The following is a 21217-nucleotide window of genomic DNA, read 5'->3' as shown; positions in this document are numbered from 1 at the left end:
TGACTGTGAGTGCTCGTACTCTTTCTGTTTGTCTGTAGTCTCAATCCTCTCAAGTCTTCTTCTCCCTGTGACTTACTCTCTGCAAGGGTTATTTTTGTTCACCATCCTGCTGTCCAACTCAGATACCTCTCTTTACACTTCCATCTTGTCATCTCTTTGATCCTGTTGCCCCCTACTCTCTCTCTCTTCCTAGCCCTCCTTTGATATAAGCTTCTTTCCTGCACATTAGGATTAAACTAGATGTCCCCTGGCAAGTCTGGGTCTAAGGATCCTGGGCTCTGTTTACACTGCCATTTGCTCATTGCATTTCCAGGGCTGGGTTTTTAATTGTGTGTTCACATGATGTTATCCAAAGTGCATATATATATATATTGTAATTGTTATAAGATATTACTGTTTGATGTGTTCTGAATGCAGCTTCTCATGGTGGGAGTCCTAAGCCATTCCTAATACATCTCTAGCCAAGGTGTGAAAGCATTGGCATTGGGTAAAGCCATCCTATATTGCTGTGTAGAATAATATTAATAAAATCTATTACTTGCCCTTCACCAGCAGTACCCGGAAACTACAACTAATCCAGAATGCGGCAGTTAGACTGGTGCCTGGGAGTGGCTGCCAAGACCATATAACACTGGTCCTGAAAGACCTACATTGGCTCCCAGTACATTTCTGAGCACAATTCAAAGTGTTGGTGTTGACCTTTAAAGCCCTCAATGGCCTCGGCCCAGTATACCTGAAGGAGCATCTTCACCCACATCGTTCTGCCCAGTTTACCCCAGACACTGAAGTCTAGCGCCGAGGGCCTTCTGGCGGTTCCCTCATTGCAAGAAGTGAGGGAAGGGAAGTGCAGCTTGAAGCAGAAAACAATGAAAGGAAGAGGTTGCTTAACAATTGCTTAAGCCCTCCCCCATCGATCCATCCATCCATCCATCTATCCATCACCTTGAAACCTCTTCCTCTTAACTCGGATTCTGAAAGTATGCTTGCTGCATCGTGGGGTAAAATGTTAAGAGAGGAGGTTTATTTTATTTATTTATTTTCAGAATTTATATATCACACTTCTGTACAAAAATGTCTTTCAGGGTTATGGACATAAACATTTGAAATCTAACATAACATTCTTTTTAAAAAACACAAAACCTAAAGGTTTTAACCTAGTGCTAAAATGACAGCAGCAAGGAAGGTATCAGAGCTGGGGTGCCAGCACAGAGTTGAACATCTCTTTGTACATATATAGTATAACATAGTATAGGTGAAAAATGCATGCCCATTTTTTGTTGGATAAGTTACTCATTCCAGTTTTGCATAAATTTACACATAAGTTTACACATTACAATATTAAACGTTCACTCAGATTTATTCATGCATTATCCTGCATTTGTTTCCACAAGAGGTTTCTCAAATCTGAAAGAAAGGAAGGGATGTTTTAAATGGAGGGCCAAAGCAGGTATGGCGAGGGGAGGGGGGTCAGAATGGCTTTGACATTTTGTTTCCAAGAAAGAAAAATTAATTGATAAAGAGAATATTAACAAAAGGATTAAACTGGAAAATTAATACATGATTGTGGTTATAATGGAATACACAACCTTGGATGGCCCATTAATGCCACCATATTTTGATGCTACAAGTAAGCTTTGCTTCTTGTAAAAAGGTTGAATGTACTTGGGCAGGCTGAACAATGCAATGATAATAACAACAGCCATATAGAAGCACCCTTCTTTGTTATAACATATAGAAATTATGTTCTAATTCTGAATTTTTTAAAAAATAAAAACATGGCATATGACCAAAAGCCTATTTGCTCACTATGTTTGGGAATAGTTTTGCTTGCATAAAATGTAGATCATGTCCATGTTTATTTTAATAAATAAATAAATAAATACAAAGGAGAACATACTTTATATTTTAGCAGTACTGATTTGCAAATATTGTTCAATTTAGAAAAAGAGAGAGGGTGTATTCAGGATTGCATCCTAATTGGCAATTTACAATGACCAGCATTATCCTTCAAGAAAGTCAGCTTTTCATATTGAAATTGTGAAGTGTAAAAATGATTGAGAGCAATTGCACAACTATTAATTATGGTTATTTGAAGCTCAGTTCGTGGTAGGTAATGAGGACATTGTTCGTCTATTTGATATCTTTATAGCCATCATCTTGGACTTCATTGCTCTATCTCTTTTTTATAAAAGTATCCACGTTTGTTTTGTTTTCTCAATTTCCACTTTTAAAAAATGAGTTCAAATACAAGCAGGCAAGTTGCTCCTGAAAATAATTTCATTAAAATGGATTAGCTTTCTCTCTGCAGTAATTGGAATAGCACAACTGAGCAAATTTAGTCAGCAAGCAGCATGTGACTGCCTTCACCCTCACTTCCTTTTCTCACAGCAACATACAAATTTTTAAGATGAAATTTTCATTTGTTCTTAATAATTTTAAAGCTGCATTTTGTGGTATATTTTGTTTTGCTGTTTCTAAGGATGCCCTAACAGAAAAGCCCTGTAAGGTTACTGTGCAATGTCACAAACTGTGCTTGCTTACAACTAAGCAATTTCCAACAGACAGAATATCGGCTCCATAACTGTAATTCCAACCCAGAAGAGACTTACTCTGTTTATTATCTGGCTGACACATGGCTGCTAAAGGTATGAATGCCTGGTGCCAACCCTAAACCATATGGAGAAGTCAAGTTTCATGAATTGCAGGTCTTTCACCAGCTGATTTTAGGTTGCCAATGCTACATTCAGTGCAAGATGACGGTTGGCATTTCAGTTGGAAAGGGTCAAAAGTGATTTAAGATCTACAGAATTCTGTCCAGATGCTCCTATCTGGATAAACTCAAGTTTTAAATAGTTGAAAAGCAAACAATATATTCACTTGTTGCTATTATTTATTAATACCTCATAATGACTACAACACACACACACACACACATTTTTGAGCAGAAAGGATTTGAAATCCACACTCAGACATGAAGCTCACTTGGTGCCTTTGGGCCAGTCACTGTCTCTGAGCCTCACAAGCTTGTTTCAAGGATGAAATGGGAAGTAGGAGGAGGAGAGAGAGGTGGGAAAATATTGTTTAAAAAGGTGTAGCCGTAGGTATATCAGTGTATTCAAATCTGAAGTGTCAAATTGTGTTATTATTGTTGTTATGGTTTTTGTTGTATGTGTCTTTTGCAGTTGATGTTTGTATTGAAAAAATGATTAAACAATTTTTTTTTTAAAAAAAGAATGAAATGGGAAAGCATCTATGTACACCACCATGATTTCTTTGAGTAACAACAACCACCCATTTAAGTGTTTATACCAGGAGCACTGACCCATCCCCATATTTACCCCAATGAGTGGGAAAGCAACTAAGCATTTATATTGCTGTTGCAATCAACTTGCCCACTCCCCCCCCTCACACAGTTCCCTCGCTATGTCATCTATAGGTTCCTAAGCCAAAAAGCAGAATCAGCACCCTCAGCTCTTTTGTGAAGGCTCTTCCATGCTGAATGACATTGTGTACAACTCAGATTTGAAATTAAAGCAGTGCTGACACTGATGCATAAAGATTAAATGACAGTTCATTGGCACAGAGGTCCTTACTGGCATCCTACGTACAGACCTCAAATTCACCTTAAGGAATTCTCCCATGCTTGCGATGTCTCTGCTTGTCATCTGGATGACAGTCCTCCATACCGAATTGTATTTGTTTCCTCCATAGGGAATTTCCTTGTGCATGTGTTTGTTCATTGTTCTTTCTGCTTGCTCTTCTATTCCCTGTAGAAAGGACAAATAAGAAGTGCAAAGCAGCATTTAAATAGTTCCCTATAGAAACAGCTAGTTCCACCATATGCCTTTGAGATTTTAAGCATCTATCGGAAGAAAGAAAAATGAAATGCAGCTGTGGTTCAAGGGGGTTGGGGCAGAGGCAGGGACCTGTTTTTCAGCCTGAAGGCCACATTTGGTCATAGTCAACCTTTTGGAAGCCATATGTCAGTGGGTGGAGCCAGATGCAAAAGCAGACAGAGAAACATAAATGGACCTGTTTGTGGAATCCACATAAGATCTCCTAACAATAATTTATTTGGCTTTAACTTTTCATAGTTGCCAGATGATTGACATATTGTACCATATATAAGCATGGATTTTGTGAGTGGTCAACAGTGTTGAAATAAAAATATATGTCACAGGAAACTAAATCAGGATTTGGAATCACCTATTAAAGCATTAAACTGTAAGCTCCTGCAATGGCAGGAAAGGAACATTCTCTGAAGGCCCTCTCCTTAGCTCATATGAGTGGTAATTTTCCAGATTCTTTGCCTGCAAAACACCTGGGCTGGCGAGGAGAGGGCAATGTATTCTTGCATACAAAGGGACACTGCCTAAAATCTGGCTTAGTCTGGTCAATGGGTTTCTCCAGACTTAGACATACTTAGAGGTGGTATATTAAAGTGCAAGGTCTGTTCTTTGTGAGCTAACTTTGTGACTACACAGTTAGGAATGGAAGAGAATTTTGCTTTATTCTTATTTTCAATTTCCTAATTTACAGTTCCTGGACTCATATGTGGATCATAAAAGAGTTAACAATCAGAATATATACTTCTCTGAATTTTGGGATGCAGTTCTGTTTCTTAGAATGCATTGAAATGTTTTTTAATGGGAAAATGCATACATAATGCATATTTTAGAGGATAAATGCACACAAAACCTTACCCCCAAAAAAGCTATTTTAGGAGAAAAGAGCATATAAAATTAAATATAATTTAAATGCACAAATTTTATTCATGTTAACAAAAAATCCACGGAAAATGGAACACAATGGGCTTAGAAATGAATATATGTGAAGCAGGCATGGAATGGAAATAGGCTGATCCACCGTCTCTTTAAAAAAGGAGGGGAAATGTAAATGGATATATTGATTGATAATCTGGCTGTAAAAATCTTCCATATATATATAATTGTATACTGCCCTTCATCAAAAGATCAAAGGGCAGGTCACAATATAAAAATACCAAATGAGAACACAAAATACATAACAAAACAAAAACAAACCAATAACTAATATTGAATTCATTATGTCCACATTCAAGCAGCTCTTTTCTTGCTTTTCCTTGATGCTTTCTATCTTAGGAACAAAATGGACAAAAGATTTATGGGATGCTGAAGTCATAGTTTTCATTTCTTCTTCCCCAATGAAAACAATACATTCTGCTTGGAGGAAATCCAAAACAATAAATAAAATGTCTCTTGTCTTATGCTCCTTAATGATGAAACCCCGCCAGGAAGAGAGAGTTATAGGCTGCATGCTTACTCAGAAGTGAGTTTACACCCATGTAAATTATTCACGTGAAATATAAGGTTGCTTCAGACACTGTGTTTTTCTAGATGGACGATCAGATCCCACCCACATTCCGTGGCTGTATCTCATCCACATACTCACTGTGCCCCTGGTTTTTCTCCTACTTAATTCTGATTTAACTCAGATGCTTTCTAAAACTCTAGAAACATGTAAGGACATCTTTGTGTTTCTTCAGTGTGTTTGCACATTGGATATCTATGTGCACATGCCCATTGACAAAAGACTGTAGCAGAGGTGAACTTGCTGTTGATGTGCTTACACATATGATTGCAGGGAGACCAATTCTGTGCAGTTTTTAATGTATCCAAACGTGTGCTTCTGCACATTAGTAAAACGTGGGTGGCACTGTGGTCTAAACCACTGAGCCTCTTGGGCTTGCCAGTCAGAAGGGTGGCAGTTCAAATCCGTGTGATGAGGTGAGCTCCCATTGCTCCCTGTTTCTGCCAACCTTGCAGTTTGAAAGCATATCAGTGTGAGTAGATAAATAGGTACCACTGTGGCAGGAAGGTAAACAATGTTTTTGTGTACTCTGGCTTCTGTCACGGTGTCCCGTTGCACCAGAAGCAGTTTAGTCATGACCTGGAAAGCTGTCTGTAGACGAACGCTGGCTCCCTTGGCCTGAATTTTTTTTTTTTTTAATAGATATTTATTAAGGTTTTAAAAATTATATTAAAAACAAAACATAACAACAATACAAACAAACACAAACAAACAAACAAAAAACAAGTATAATTTCATTCCCTTATTTTCTTATACCTTACTTTCCCGACTTCCCCATACCCCCCTCTGTATTCCAATTTCTATTTTATTAATTCAGCAAATCCTTTCCCTTATTTTCATTTAGTTTTTAACCCTTCTTTTCTTACAACTTATCAAATCCGGCTGGAAACCACACAGTTTCTAAACCAACGTCATTCTAACATTCATTAACTTTACAATATTTCTTGAGATAGTCCTTAAATTTCTTCCAATCTTCTTCCGCTGTCTCTCTCCCCTGGTCCTTGGCCTGAAAATTGAGCTGAGTGCCGCACCCCATAGTCACCTTTGACTGGACTTAACCATCCAGGGTACCTTTACTTCCAAACAGCAAGACCAATGGTCAGGAATGATGGTCCCTGTAGTCCAGCAATATCTGGAGAGCCATAGATTTTCCTATTCCTGGGCTAGAGCTAGAACTTGTCGTTCTTAATAAGGTTTGTTTAGAACTTTTTAAAGAAAAATGTTAAGCCAGTGTTGCACTTACAAAGCGTTGTTTGAAGGGTTCTTCTCTATATAGAGAGTAGCCCATCTCATTTCCTTTTGTCTGTGCTTTTCCATTTGTATTCATTATTCAGATTCCTAGCAATTTTTCTTCCTCTTTAGTAGGCACTATGTACCTTCAGCAATGATACTGACATGCAATAAACAAAAGAACACATTCAAGGTCAATGGACACATTGCTACATTAGTAACCTCCATTTATACTGAAAACATATAGAAAGCATTTCCATATCTTTATCCATTTACCTCACCTTGATACAAATGCTTAAAGCAATTCACAAATTAAAGAAATAGATATTATTAGGACAACATGATATCTATACAGAAAACAAAAACAAAGACAGCAAAAATATAAGCCACAATAAGAATTAAAAATCAGCAGTTCTAATTAATCAAGATTGAATTAAAACATTATTTTGACCTATCACCTAACGCCAAGTGAGTCAGTGTGGTGTAGTGGTCAGAGCAGCATTTCTCAATCTAGAGTCCCCAGTTTTGCTGGACTTCAAACCCCAAGTTCATGGGCTCCTTATATGAGACAGCCCAGGTTTTAAGATTACAGGATAGTCTCTTCTTGTTCTATGGATAGATGTTGCCTCTGGTGTGGTAATTCAGGATGGGGATGGCTTTATGAAATTGCCTCCCTCCCTCTACAGTGCAGTGCAGTGCCATTGATATCTGATTCCTCCTTCCACTTAAAAAGACACATTTTCATGTAAGCCTTTTGTAGGGTTGCCATACGTCTGGGAAATCCCAGACATGTCCTCTTTCGGGGGCCTACATGCCCATCTGGGGGGGGGGGTTAAATTTAGAAGCAAATGCCCAGGTTTGTGCGGGGTTTAATTTTGTGCGTGTGTGTGTACTGGCAGCTCAGGTTCAGGCTCTGGTCCTGACTTTGGTTCGGGTGCGGCCGGCTCGGTGCACACAAGCAGGAGAGTCAGGGCAGCTAGCAGAGCTCACGGCCAGGAAAGCATCTTACCTGCGTGTCTGCTCTGCCCATCCACTAAGCTGCCCTTTCCCTCCCGCAAGCAGGAGGGACGGGCAGTTTGCAGAGCTGACAGGCAGGGAAATTACCATTGGGGGGAATTTTCAAAAATTGGCAACATGTCTGATTTTTACCTCTGGAAATATGGCAACTCTATCTTTGGGGGAAACTGATTTGCTAAGGTCTATTAGTCGGTTATATAAGGCTGGTTATAAATGATCAGGTGAGTCTCTGTCTTGAATCATAGAACCAAAGAATTCTAGAGGTGGAAGAAACCAAGAGGGTCATCTAGGCCAAGCCCCTGCAGTGCAGTACAGTGGTACCTTGGGTTACAGATGCTTCAGGTTACAGACTCTGCTGACCCAGAAATAGTACCTCAGGTTAAGAACTTTGCTTCAGGATGAGAACAGAAATTGCACTCGTGGCGGCAGCGGGAGGCCCCATTAGCTAAAGTGGTACCTCAGGTTAAGAACGGACCTCCGGAACAAATTAAGTTCTTAACCCGAGGTAGCACTGTAATCTGTTCCCAGCATTGGGCTCAAATCCTCAACCCTGAGATTAGGAGTATTGTGCTCTACCAACTGAGCTATCCTATATATTGATATGGTTTTATTTTTAATTATCTTTTTAATGCTCTTTATAAGTACCTTTATGGTTATTGTGCATATGTTGTCAACCTCCCTGGTATCAAAGATGAAAGATGGTTAAAAATAGACTTGAACAAACAAACATCCGCATAGGGTGACTGTCTGTTCTAATTAAGTTATTATGACAGTGATCTATAGCATGTAAGCATACTTAACATGTATACATAAATGTGTAGGTAGATTTTTTTCCCTTCCACATGATTTATGTCTTATCAAAACATTCTCCTTTTTTCTTTTATTGTAACCTGTCTTTTGATTTCAAAGTGCCTTCTGCAAATACTTATGATAATTGAGTACATTGTTTGGTACATCACAAACAATCTTTTTTGACTCCCTGCTGCCCATAGCCACTATTAATTAAAAGCATACATAAAACAGACATCTTCCCTTGTGAGCTCTCACACTGAACAAATGGTCTTAATAAAGAGAGTGCAAATAATTGTCTGGTGTTTAAAAGAAAATGAAATGAAAGGTAAAATTACTCCAGGTTGGGTAATTCCAGGTTTCACATGTGCAACAACCAGCACTAGGATGTTGCAATCTTTAGGTGAGCAATCATTAAAGGGAAAAATATCAAAATAAATGAGGGATTAAATAAGGTATAATGCTTCAAGGTGGGAGATTGATTTTGTTTGTCTGATGGTCCTTGAACACTAATTCAATATGGCTGATGCTATACACCACTCACGGAGTATGCCAATCTCCATCATATTTAGTCCAAATAGCAGAACAAGGATGAGAAGGATGAGCACATGTACATATCCCAAAGACTGCTGCAGCAGCAACAATTTTCCGTCTCCACTACATGCTACAATCCATTTATTGTTGTCCTTCTCCCTACTGCTGGTTTAATGCTGTAGCACCAAATCAGGCATCAATAACGTGTGGTCCTCCAGATGCTTTTGGACCACAGTTTCCAATATCCATGCCCATAGGCCTGGGCTGATGGAAATTGTAGACCAACAACACCTGGAAGGCAATAGGTCCCCCCACCCATGCACTAAATCATTCCCTTGGGAAACTGGTCAATAGATTTAACATGACTTTTAGCTATTACATTGTGGGGACACAGATGTGATTAGGGCCTGTGACTGCTTTGTGCTTTGGCCCGATTGCATGGATGCAAAGAAGCTCAGGCCAGCAGCAGGTGTCTAGTCAGTGGCCCCATGCTGTCCTTGCTGCCTCACATAAAACTAAGGAGCAGTAGCATGGAGAGGAGGCAGAGGTCAGTGCTGGTGTCTGGGTACAGACAATGATGAATACAAAGCCAAAGCTGGAGGCAGAACCATTCCTGAATCTGAAGGTGGGACTTAACAACCCTCTTCCTTCTGGGGGGACAGCCTACTAAAGATAAACCATCTTTCTGGTAGAAGAGCACTGGGGGCAATTTCAGTTGTTCAGCAACATTGGATAAAGTTGGTGTAAGGCATGTTGAGGACTGCTAGTGCACTGTTGCACAAAGGAAGGTGAGGGGGGAATATACTATAAAACGTAAACAAAACACATAACTTGCAGTATGAGATGATCTAGATTTTCTGTGCCTGAAGAGCAAAATGGAACCAACCATCCACCACCTCTCTCTGCGGTAAGAGAAGGCAAGGCTCTGGCTCTGGGGCCTTTTTCAAAAAGCAAAGTTTAAGATACACATTCCTCTGTATTGTCTTTATCAAAGTAGTGGTGGGATGAAATAGCCATCCCCATTTCATCACCCCACTCTCTGGGGGCAAATTGATGCTGGCTATTTCAGTTCCATTTTCATTTTGGTTCCATTTTGTGGCCATTTCAGTTCCAAATTTGTGTGTGTGTATGTCATGATTCAACTACCATAAAAACAACAACAACCTTTCAAGCGGGTGTGACTTACCATTCTAACAGGAGTGTTTTTAAAATACCTTTTCTCTTTCTTTTCCTTGGAATGCTTTTTTGGTACCTCTTTATAAAGCCACTGGCGCTAGCTTTCGTGGTGTGGAATGAAAGCAGCAGTGGGCCTTTGGCTTCCACCACTCTACTTACAGAGAATGCATTTAGAAGACCAGTGCTTGTTCTCTTCAGGCTTCACACAATCCTAGACATAGGTTGTTTGTGAATTCAATGTGAGGCTCACTAACAAGCTGTTAACAAAGCACAATCATGCCACTAAGTTTGTTATTCCATCTTCCAAGTCTTCAACTCTTCCTACTTCAAATCCTCTAAGGAAACAAGCTATATAATTTGAGACACAAGCTTTCCCCCAGAGTCTATTCCTTTGTACCCTCAAGATTGAACTGTGTTGGAACTCTAGTGGGGATACAAGTCAAAAGTTATAGTCAGAACCTGAACTTTACAGTGAGAGGGTTCTGGATCTTATAGCTTTCTATATTTGCCGAGTGCTTTTTAATCCAAAAGTGTCAATGCCCTGGGAGACTTCTTTCCCCAGAATGAAAAAGTACATAAAAGACAAAGGAGAGGGGAAAAGGAGACAAACTGGAAGAAACAGCAGTAGCATGTTCCAATTCTTTCTTTCAACACCCCATCTTTTTCTTTTATTAAAAAAAGAAAAGGTTGTGAGGAGAATAACATTTACTACCCACATGCATTTCATATAATATACCACAAAGGATTTTTTTTAAAATTAAAAAAATGGTTTTTGGAGATCCAGAAGTTGATGCTATTGAACCAATGTGCTTCTCTCTCTCAGAACCATATGTGGATGACTTTTAACTCTTATCCTCTCCCAACCTTGAGCTCCCAGATGTTACTGGACTATCATGCTCATCATCTGTGACCCTCGCCCATGCTGACTGGGGATGTTACCAGTTACCAAGACTCCATTTTGAACTTAACCCTATTAGATCTTCATAATTAGTCAAATGGTCAAAAGCCTGCTCGACATCCGAACTTGAGCCCCTCAAAATGTTGTGTCCCCATCTTATGTTCCATATTTGATTCAGGGGTTCCCAATGCTTGGGAAACATGTAAACAATGTTTACATGTTGTAAGCATAGCACCATTGGCAGACTTGCTTTTTCAAATAGCCCCAGAAAGAAGGATTGATCGGAACGGAATAGAATATAAACCAGCTGTATAAGGAAATTAACAGATCATGAGGCTGCAGTCCTCCACAAGGTTACTGGGGGGTAAGTCTCATTGAACTTGATGAAGCTTACTTCCAAGTATATGAGAACTAGAGCTTATCAAAAACTGAGGCAGAGCTGGAATATGATATGTTAAGGTGAAATATTCTGAGACAGCCTGAAAATTATGCTTTTTGATGGTAGTGATGTGATGACAATGAGAAAAGGTATAGGAAAGACTAGAAGCTAGCGACAGTAGAGCAAAACAGACAGGGGAACAGATTGTGGTAGATGCAGAAAATATGTAGCATATATTCACCAGCTTTTATTTGAACTGAGTTAACCTTAGGGTTGAGCCATGTGACTATTTATGAGGTAGAAAAGTGACATTAGTTTTTGACCAGGCCTTGAGACAGTGTGAGGTTCTGTAACTGTGTAAGTGCCTTAATTTAATTTATGAGCTGTTTAATTTAAAGAGTAGTCCTTTGCTTCTGAGCAATGCTATCCCTGGTTGTTTTAAATTATTGGTTTTAGTTACTTTATTGTAGTTGCAGTTTGGAGGTACTGATTTTTTCTTATTTTAACTTATGTATGCATTCTCAGCCTGAGGCCGACTGATGAAAGGAGGGATATAAATGCCAAAAATAAATAAAATAATACATCGAATGAATTTTCATACAACAATTACATATAGAATGTTAATTTTACATTGAAGGGGGCTTTTCAAAATTAATTTCCACATAATGAAGTGGTCTTGTGCAGTAATCTCCATGTGATGCAACCATAAGTTGCCACATGCTGAAATAATAAAAGCTTAAATGAAATAATAACAGAATTTCACAGAATGTGGTAACAAGCAGATTTGCTTCTTAAGGTCTGTTCTGGAAGATCATTTACTGCACAAATATTGTTGCAAAGTTAGTTCAGCATCTTATGAACCAATCCATAGCATTCAGCTAAATAATAATAATAATAATAATAAGTATTAGACTGCTTGAGCACTATGTAGCCTCCCTCAAAGAATTTAAAACTTATCACAATATTTTAAAGTCAGATTTAGGGACCAGATCACAATTTTTACGCATTAGTGATTCATATAGTTAGGAATTGATAGATAAGTCTAATTCCAGTCTATGTCAGTTTCACATGTGTTTGTTTGTAAATATATTTATTCACATTTCTGCATTACTCTTGTGAAGTAAAAAAAATAAATCATTTGCTAACTTATTTGAAGGAAAATCTATACTTAAATCTGTATTTTGTATCTGTGTTCACATTTCTAAAATAAATTTCTCCTCAAAATTCTTATGCATTTTGTCACATTTTCCAAGCTAAGAACTATTGTAAAACCCAGAGAAGTGTGAAACTCTATGAATAACTATGTTCCAATCTGTGTATTATTCCAGGAGATGTAAATTAGGCTGATTCACCTAAAAATAATGATTAAATGAAAAATTGCCCTATCCCTAGATACAGAGTTACTTCAGCTGTAAAAAAAATACTCAGCTGACAAAAAAGGTCTTGATATTTTGCTTTATTTCAACACGAAATCAGACAAGATGTAATTCTCCAGCCCATGACCATTTTCCATTGGAGTCCACAATACTAGTTCAGTTCATCCAATTTATACTGCAGAATCCAAAGGGGGTTCTAAACAGTCATTCATACAAGGTTTGCAAGGAGAGTTTTGTAAAAATAGCAATAATAAATCAAAGCGCCAACGGTTTGGATACCATGCAAAGGGTTCTTGAAGGCCCATATATTCTATTGATCCATGGTGATGGTGGCAAAGCCTCTTGGCCTGAGATTGAAACTTCAATCTATTTGTCCAGGAGAGGCAAGTTTCTTACATCAGAGATATGGTATAATGATTACAAAGAAAAGTGGAGGGAAATGAAGAAAAAACCCACAAAAACAGAATACTTGGGCTTTAGACAAAGAGGAAGACATAAAAAGTAAATGTCCTCTATCACTTTTAAAGTGTGAAATGTACATTTGTTACGTTTCTCCCCTCTGCCCCTTCTGGTTAATGGAGTGGAGAGGAAACACTTGAGGCCATGTTCCTTACAACAATCACTATATTACATTTCTGCTTGACAAAACTGCTTTCTGGAAGAATAAAAGAGATTAGAAAAGAGGACCTTTCCTACTCATTTTTTTAGAATTTATCCCTATGTTCCACTGTCTTATACTCTCCTGGCTTAAAAAAATTAAAAAATAATTGAGACAAACACTTACAGGCCTTATTTATTACAGGAAATTCCTTTGGTTAAATAAAGAACCAGCAACTGGTAAAGAGAACAGGTATGTTTCAGAACATTAGAGCCATAAAAATAGGTGGACTCTGCCTTTTCGGTTCAAAAGGGACCCTAAAGAAAACAGGCACACATAAAAAGGAAAATAATCTACATAAAAGGATATGAGGAAGTAATGGCTTGCTTTGGCTGTAACACCAAACTACGGTTTAGAATCATGAGCATATGCCTTGGTCATGTGCTCTTTCCCTTCTTCCTTCCTCCTTTTTGCACTGCTACAAAAAGGAGATCAGAAGCTTTTATTTCTATTTTCAGTTAACAATATTTTGGTGTTAGATTCCTCACTCTGCCTTTGATTTCAACTACAGCTTATTGAAACAACCTAATTTCACAAGCTCTAGTATAAGATTGGCTTGTTTCACAAGAAACCAAAGTTAAGAGTGACTGACCACAATTTGTCTGGGCTTGGACATAATGATAAACTGTGATTAGCTAACGAAGGAAGTTAAAGCTTTTTATTTCATTGTGGCAATGCAGGAGGAGGTTTGGTGAGAGGAAAGAAAGTGTTTGAATCTGAGCCTCACAGAAATCTATATCATAGTTAAAAGTTAACTGTGGAAAACCACCTATCTATCATCTACCATATATCATCTATCTATATCATCTATCTATCTATCATCTATCTATCTATCTATCTATCTATCTATCATCTATCTATCTATCTATCTATCTATCTATCTATCTATCTATCATCTATCTATCATCTATCTATCTATAATCTATCTATCATCTATCTATCTATCTATCTATCTATCTATCATCTATCTATCTATATCATCTATCATCTATCTATCTATCTATCTATCTATATCATCTATCATCTATCTATCTATCTATCTATCTATCTATCTATCATCTATCATCTATCTATCTAATGTCTCACTAACTATCTGGCAGAGTCTGATATATTTCACCTGGGTGCAATCCATTTGAAACCCCTCCCTACCTGTGTTCTCACCTGCTAGTGCACGATGTACCAAAACCAATAATCTTATTTATGCAAATGGAAGCGGGGCATGGCCACCTTACAGTTTTAGAGACACAGAGGCACTTCCACTTGCAGCTAATTGTGAAATAAGACATGCCACTTACCAAGCTGTTTTGAGAATTTTGGAGCCCATGTTACTGTCTCTGTGGTAATTACAGTGACATTTATCAACCAATCCAACAAGATGTTTTAAGACACTGGAGCTTCCCTTGTGGTGTCCCACTTCGAACAGTACAATCAACTCTAATTTAACATAAAACTAGGCAGAACAGAACTGGTTCTGTTCTAAAATCTGGTAGGATGGGAAGAAATCCATTAACTACCTCAATCTGTTACAATGGTCCTCATTAAATTCTCATTCTTACTATAGTTCAAGTACAGGACAATGCCTCCGCCCCCAAAATAACAATATCCAATCACATTTTTTCCCTTGACACCCAGTGATGGCAGGGCCAGAGTATACAGTTTTTTTTATGCTTGCCAGGCAGCCAAGCTATACAACTTAAACAGATTTTAGACATTGTTAAAATGCTTCTGTTACAGAGGCCATCCTGGAACATGGCTACAAAAGAGATTTGATGTTTCTTTTTCAAAGCTTAAAATAAATAAAGAACTGGAAGTACTAGAAACTGCAGGATTCTTATCTCCCGTTCCTTCTTGGTGTACATACCTATGTGTCTGTAACAGACATACAAAATTTCAACAGGATAGCATATCACTACATTGGATAGATGGAAATGCTTCAGAAACGAGGGAGTAACACACATTCATGGCAAAAATAAGAAGACCACATCTGAAAGGGGGCCAAGAAGACTCTAATGTTCAAAATGATGGGTCATTTTCTGATAATAAAATCCCTCTTGTATAACAACTTTTGATATTTTCTTATTCTTCTGCTAATGGGAGATACTTTTCCTGCTGAAAAGAGGTGACGCCTCAAAACAATGCACTGAATTTGCAGGTATTGTTTTTCTAGCACTGACTGTAGACTGTAACACTCACACAAACCGACACCCCCCCCCCCATCTTCAGGGGACCACAACATGCTGGTCAATTTAGCAAGTGGGAAATTGATACATTAAAAAACTAAGGTGGGGGGGGGGCAAGATGAACCTCTGTTGAACATAGCCATATCATTTCAAAAAGCCATTTCTGGTACAGGTTGCTGTGTGTTGAGGCAGTAATTAGACATAAAAGCTAAGTACTGGAGAGGAATGGGTGGCAGCGCCATAATTTGTTGGGCACCACAAAATGAATGGTATTTGTTGCTCATGCTTCATTTTTGCAGAACATTTTGCATTTTGATGGGATAAGTATATGGAAAAATGTGCCAGATATGATTGGCCTTCCTGCATCTCCTTTGTAAATGGCTTGTTTCCTGTTATTATAAAATGGCATGTTAAACTGCCAGAAGGGGGTTTCAGGTTGTAATGGTACCCTGCCCACTGCAATACAACAGGGGAAGAACTAAGAAGGATCCCATTAATCAAGCTTCAAGCCAACACATTCTTCTTTCTCCTGGTCTGCTCTTTTGTCATCTTCTAGCTTATTTCCTGTAAGCTTCATGTCTTGAATGAGACTTGAAAAGACGGCAGCTTTTCAGACTCTCATAAAAGCTTTCACTGATTTCCCGTTCCGTGCCAAAATTCTGTCAATATTAAGCAACAAGCACCTGAGCCTCCTTTATTATATAGGAGTATGTGCCCATGACTAATGCAAAGTGTTTGTTGTATCAAGCTCACACAGAAAAGAAGCCTTTGCTACACTATACTCTGTAAGGGCGTTTTAAATAAAAAAAGAATGCTAATTTCTCATTAACAACACGGGTGACTGACACAGCTGACGGCTGTCGGTGACAGCCCATCCACCACAAATTAATTGTTTCTAAGTTGGGTTTTGATGCGATCACTTAAAAATTAGTTTGAGAGCTTGCTTCCAACAAAGACATTAGCGGCAGTGTAGTTTTATGTCAGTGGTGGAGGGAGAGGGAGGGAGGGAGGGAAAATAAATATTGCCTGAAGTTCCAGCTTTTGCCAATGATGAAACACTTCATTTTTGGCTTGTGAAAGGGTAGGACAGTCCTAGTCTTTTTATTTACAAAGGTTTAGATTAAAATTTCATGCCTAGCTACAGAAGGCTAAAGTCAAGGAAGTGAAGGAACCAGCAAAGGCTGTTACATCATGATAATTATTGCATTTCTCAGTATACATGGTCCCACCAACGACAGATGGAGAAGTTAGGCAGGGCAAGCTATTTTGGAATGTGTGTGTTTCAGAAATCCTCAAATTGTTATGAACAAAGCCCATCGTCTTCTTAATTTCCCCTTGGCTTTTAATAGTTTAATCCCAGACCTACTTTTTTCCTTTTCCTGTTCTCACATGTTTGCAAATATATTGCAAAATGTTCTAACCTTTTGTATATTGTATATTATTAATAGTAGTATTATTCTGGTATATTTTAAGGTAGACTTGTTGTTGTTGTTGACTTGTTGTTGTTGTTGTTGTTGTTGTTGTTGCTGCTGCTGCTGCTATTTATTTATTTTATATAATGCCCTATACCCGGTGGTCTCAGGACAGTTCACAGAATAAAATCAAAATAAAAAATCACAAAGTACATAATAAAAACAAAAATGACAACCCAATAATTCCGCCAACACACATACACACTTTAAAAGGGTATAGGGTGTAAATCAAATCAACCAAAGGCCTAGTTAAAAGGGAACATTTTTGCCTGGCACCTAAAGGTGTATAATGAAGGTGTCAGGCAAACTTCCCTAGGGAGAGCATTCCACAGACGGGGAGCCACTGCAGAGAAGGCCCATTCTTGTGTTGCCACCCTTCAGACCTCTTGAGGAAGAGGCACATGAAGAAGGGCCTTAGAAGATGATCTCAGGGTCCCAGTAGGTTCATATGGAAAGGGGCAGTCCTTGAGGTATTGTGGTGCTGAGCCATTTAAGGCTTTGTAAGTGAAAACTTTGAATTGGGCCTGGAAACTAATTGGTAGCCACTGCAGTCAGACCAGGATTGGTGTGATATGTTCAAACCGGAGCAACCCCTGTAGTTGATATGACCATGATGGTCAGAACAACAACAATAAACATAATATTGTGAAGTGAGGGGTGTGTATGTGTAACTTAAACATGAGTCTTTGGGAACCAAGCCTCCTGGGATAGCCCATGCATGACTTAGTGGCAGAGTGTAAAGTTTGTGTGCGGAGGATCGCAAGTTTAATTTGCCCTCCAAGAGAAAACTCTGTCTGAAACCCCAGAGACTTGTTGCCCATCAGCATAAACAATAATGAGCTAGGCGGCCTAATGGCCTAAGTATGGCAGCTTCCTATGTTCCTGAGCTATCTTAAGTGCCACTTACTTTCTGGTCCTTCAGCAAAACAAGTAGATAAGGCTTGTTGATTCAAGGGTATCCTCTAATGCTCTTCCAGCCTGAATACAGTCAGCTGACTCCACAAACCAATTTGAGACACACTTGGCCTGATGAATCCACATTATCTCCCCAGTCTAAACAACTTGCTTCACTGAGTGGCCAAATAAACTACCTCATCTTCCCGAGCACTTACTCTGCTTTTTGCCCCTTTTTGTCTCCAACTATACAACTGCTAAAACTTGTCTTGGAGCTTCCTCAAGGCTAAACATTTACAAAATGGAGAGAGCAGGTGCTGAGATCAAAGGCAAAGGATGCTTCTAAGATGTAACTAAAATCTAAGCTGTTGCTGCCAAACTGGTTTCTAGGAAATGAAGTTTTTTATTCATCCTGAATCATTCACCAGGATTAGCAAAAATAAAAAATAAATAAAAACACATAAAAACCAGATTAAAGTTGAAGCATGTTTCACAATTCCAATCGTGCTTTGGCACACAACATACTAAGATCCAGATTCAAATGAAGTCACCATAAGTCTTTATATAAGGGATCTGAAAAATGATTACTTTTGCTGTGTTATAAAGAAGCAATGGGTAACTTGTGGCTCTCCAGGAATTGGTGAAAGACACCTTTCACCATCCCTCACCTTTGGTCATGATGGCTAAGAGTATTAAGGATAATTCTGGAAATCTACCTGCTTGCTACCCGAGGCCCAGCTCTACCATCAGGCAGGGAATGAGTATTTTTGTTTTGCTTTTTGCATATATGCCATTGTTTTGTATAAGTTTTCATTGTGTTGTGAAATCACATCAAAAGGCTTAATGGGAGGAGGTGACCCACCTCTGTCATGAAAGAGCAACAAATGTGTCTATAGTTTTGCATAATTGTGGTTAGTATTGCCAGGGACCCCTTCATGGATCACTGCCTTGTGTGGCGAAGGGGCTTGAATAACTCAGAGAAGCTATGAGCTATGCCGTGCAGGGCCACCCAAGATGGACAGGTCATAGTGGAGAGTTTTGACCAAACGTGGTCCACCTGGAGCAGAAACCGGCAAGCCACTCCAGTATCCCTGCCTAGAAAACTCAATGGACAAAGACAACAGGCATATAAAAGTTATGACGCTGGAAGATGAACCCCTCAGGTCGGAAGGCATCCAACATGCTACTGAGGAAGAGCGGAGGAGAAGTACAAGTAGATTCAGAGCTGAAGAAGCAGCTGGGCCAAAACCGAAAGGATGCTCAGTTGCGGATATGCCTGGAAGTGAAAGGAAAGTGCAATGCTGTAAACAAAAATATTGCATAGGAACCTGGAATGTAAGAACCATGAACCTTGGTAAGTTGGATGTGGTCAAAAATGAGATGGCAAGAATAAATATTGACATCCTGGGCATCAGTGAACTAAAATGGACGGGAATGGGCGAATTCAGTTCGGATGACCATCATATCTACTACTGTGGACAAGAAACCCGTAAAAGAAATGGAGTGGCCCACATAGTCAACAAAAGAGTAGCGAAAGCTGTACTGGGATGTAATCTCAAAAATGATAGAATGATCTTGATACGAATCCAAGGCAAAACTTTTAACATCACAGTAATCCAAGTTTATGCACCAACTACTGGTGCTGAAGAAACTGAAATTGACCAATTCTATGAAGACTTAAAAGACCTTATAGAAATGACACCATAGAAGGATGTTCTTCTCATTATAGGGGATTGGAATTCTAAAGTAGGGAGCCAAGAGATAAAAGGAACAACTGGCAAGTTGATGATGGACTCAAGGGCATCCTGATCAAATTTGCAGATGACACCAAACTGGGAGGGGTGGCTAACACCCCAGAGGACAGGATCACACTTCAAAATGACCTTGACAGATTAGAGAACTGGGCCAAAACAAACAAGATGAATTTTAACAGAGAGAAATGTAAAGTATTGCACTTGGGCAAAAAAAATGAGAGGCACAGATACAAGATGGGTGACACCTGGCTTGAGAGCAGTACATGTGAAAAGGATCTAGGAGTCTTGGTTGACCACAAACTTGACATGAGCCAACAGTGTGACGCGGCAGCTAAAAAAGCCAATGCAATTCTGGGCTGCATCAATAGGAGTATAGCATCTAGATCAAGGGAAGTAATAGTGCCACTGTATTCTGCTCTGGTCAGACCTCACCTGGAGTACTGTGTCCAGTTCTGGGCACCACAGTTCAAGAAGGACACTGACAAACTGGAACATGTCCAGAGGAGGGCAACCAAAATGGTCAAAGGCCTGGAAACGATGCTCTATGAGGAACGGCTAAGGGAGCTGGGCATGTTTAGCCTGGAGAAGAGGAGGTTAAGGGGTGATATGACAGCCATGCTCAAATATATAAAAGGATGTCACATAGAGGAGGGAGAAAGGTTGTTTTCTGCTGCTCCAGAGAAGCGGACACGGAGCAATGGTTCCAAACTACAAGAAAGAAGATTCCACCTAAACATTAGGAAGAACTTCCTGACAGTAAGAGCTGCTTGACAGTGGAATTTGCTGCCAAGGAGTGTGGTGGAGTCTCCTTCTTTGGAGGTCTTTAAGCAGAGGCTTGACAACCATATGTCAGGAGTGCTCTGATGGTGTTTCCTGCTTGGCAGGGGGTTGGACTCGATGGCCCTTGTGGTCTCTTCCAACTCTATGATTCTATGTTTGGCCTTGGAGTTCAAAACGAAGCAGGGCAAAGGCTAATAGAGTTCTGCCAAGAGAACAAGCTGGTCATCACAAACACTCTTTTCCAACAACACAAGAGACGACTCTACACATGGACATCACCAGATGGGCAGCATCGAAATCAGATTGATTATATTCTCTGCAGCCAAAGATGGAGAAGCTCTATACAGTCAGCAAAAACAAGACCTGGAGCTGACTGTGGCTCAGATCATCAGCTTCTTATAGCAAAATTCAAGCTTAAACTGAAGAAAGTAGGAAAAACCACTGGGCCGGTAAGATACAATTTAAGTCAAATCCCTTATGAATACACAGTGGAAGTGAAGAACAGGTTTAAGGATTTAGATTTGGTGGACAGAATGCCTGAAGAACTATGGATGGAGGCTCGCAACATTATACAGGAGGCAGCAACGAAAAACATCCCAATGAAAAGGAAATGCAAGAAAGCAAAGTGGCTGTCCAAGGAGGCCTTACAAATAGCGGAGGAGAGAAGGCAAGCAAAATGTGAGGGAGATAGTGAAAGATACAGGAAATTGAATGCAGATTTCCAAAAAATA

General features: G+C 39.2%; 1 long non-coding RNA gene across 2 annotated transcripts; it reads right to left on the bottom strand.

Moving 5' to 3' along the window:
- Positions 1-1878: 1878 nt before the first annotated feature.
- Positions 1879-8292, bottom strand: LOC309367704. 2 transcript variants are annotated; one of them, XR_014167295.1, is made up of 4 exons: positions 8242-8292; positions 6593-6739; positions 3613-3767; positions 1879-2265 (listed from the first exon to the last, which is right to left on the bottom strand). It is a non-coding gene; the product is annotated as an uncharacterized lncRNA (long non-coding RNA). The 2 variants fall into 2 exon arrangements; XR_014167296.1 differs by lacking the exon at positions 1879-2265 and having other exon boundaries at positions 3438-3767.
- Positions 8293-21217: the final 12925 nt, after the last annotated feature.

Source organism: Podarcis melisellensis (genome assembly GCF_964234715.1).
Source record: "Podarcis melisellensis genome assembly, chromosome: 4".
NCBI classification, from domain to species: domain Eukaryota; kingdom Metazoa; phylum Chordata; class Lepidosauria; order Squamata; family Lacertidae; genus Podarcis; species Podarcis melisellensis.
This window is presented reverse-complemented; position numbering and strand designations above follow the sequence as displayed.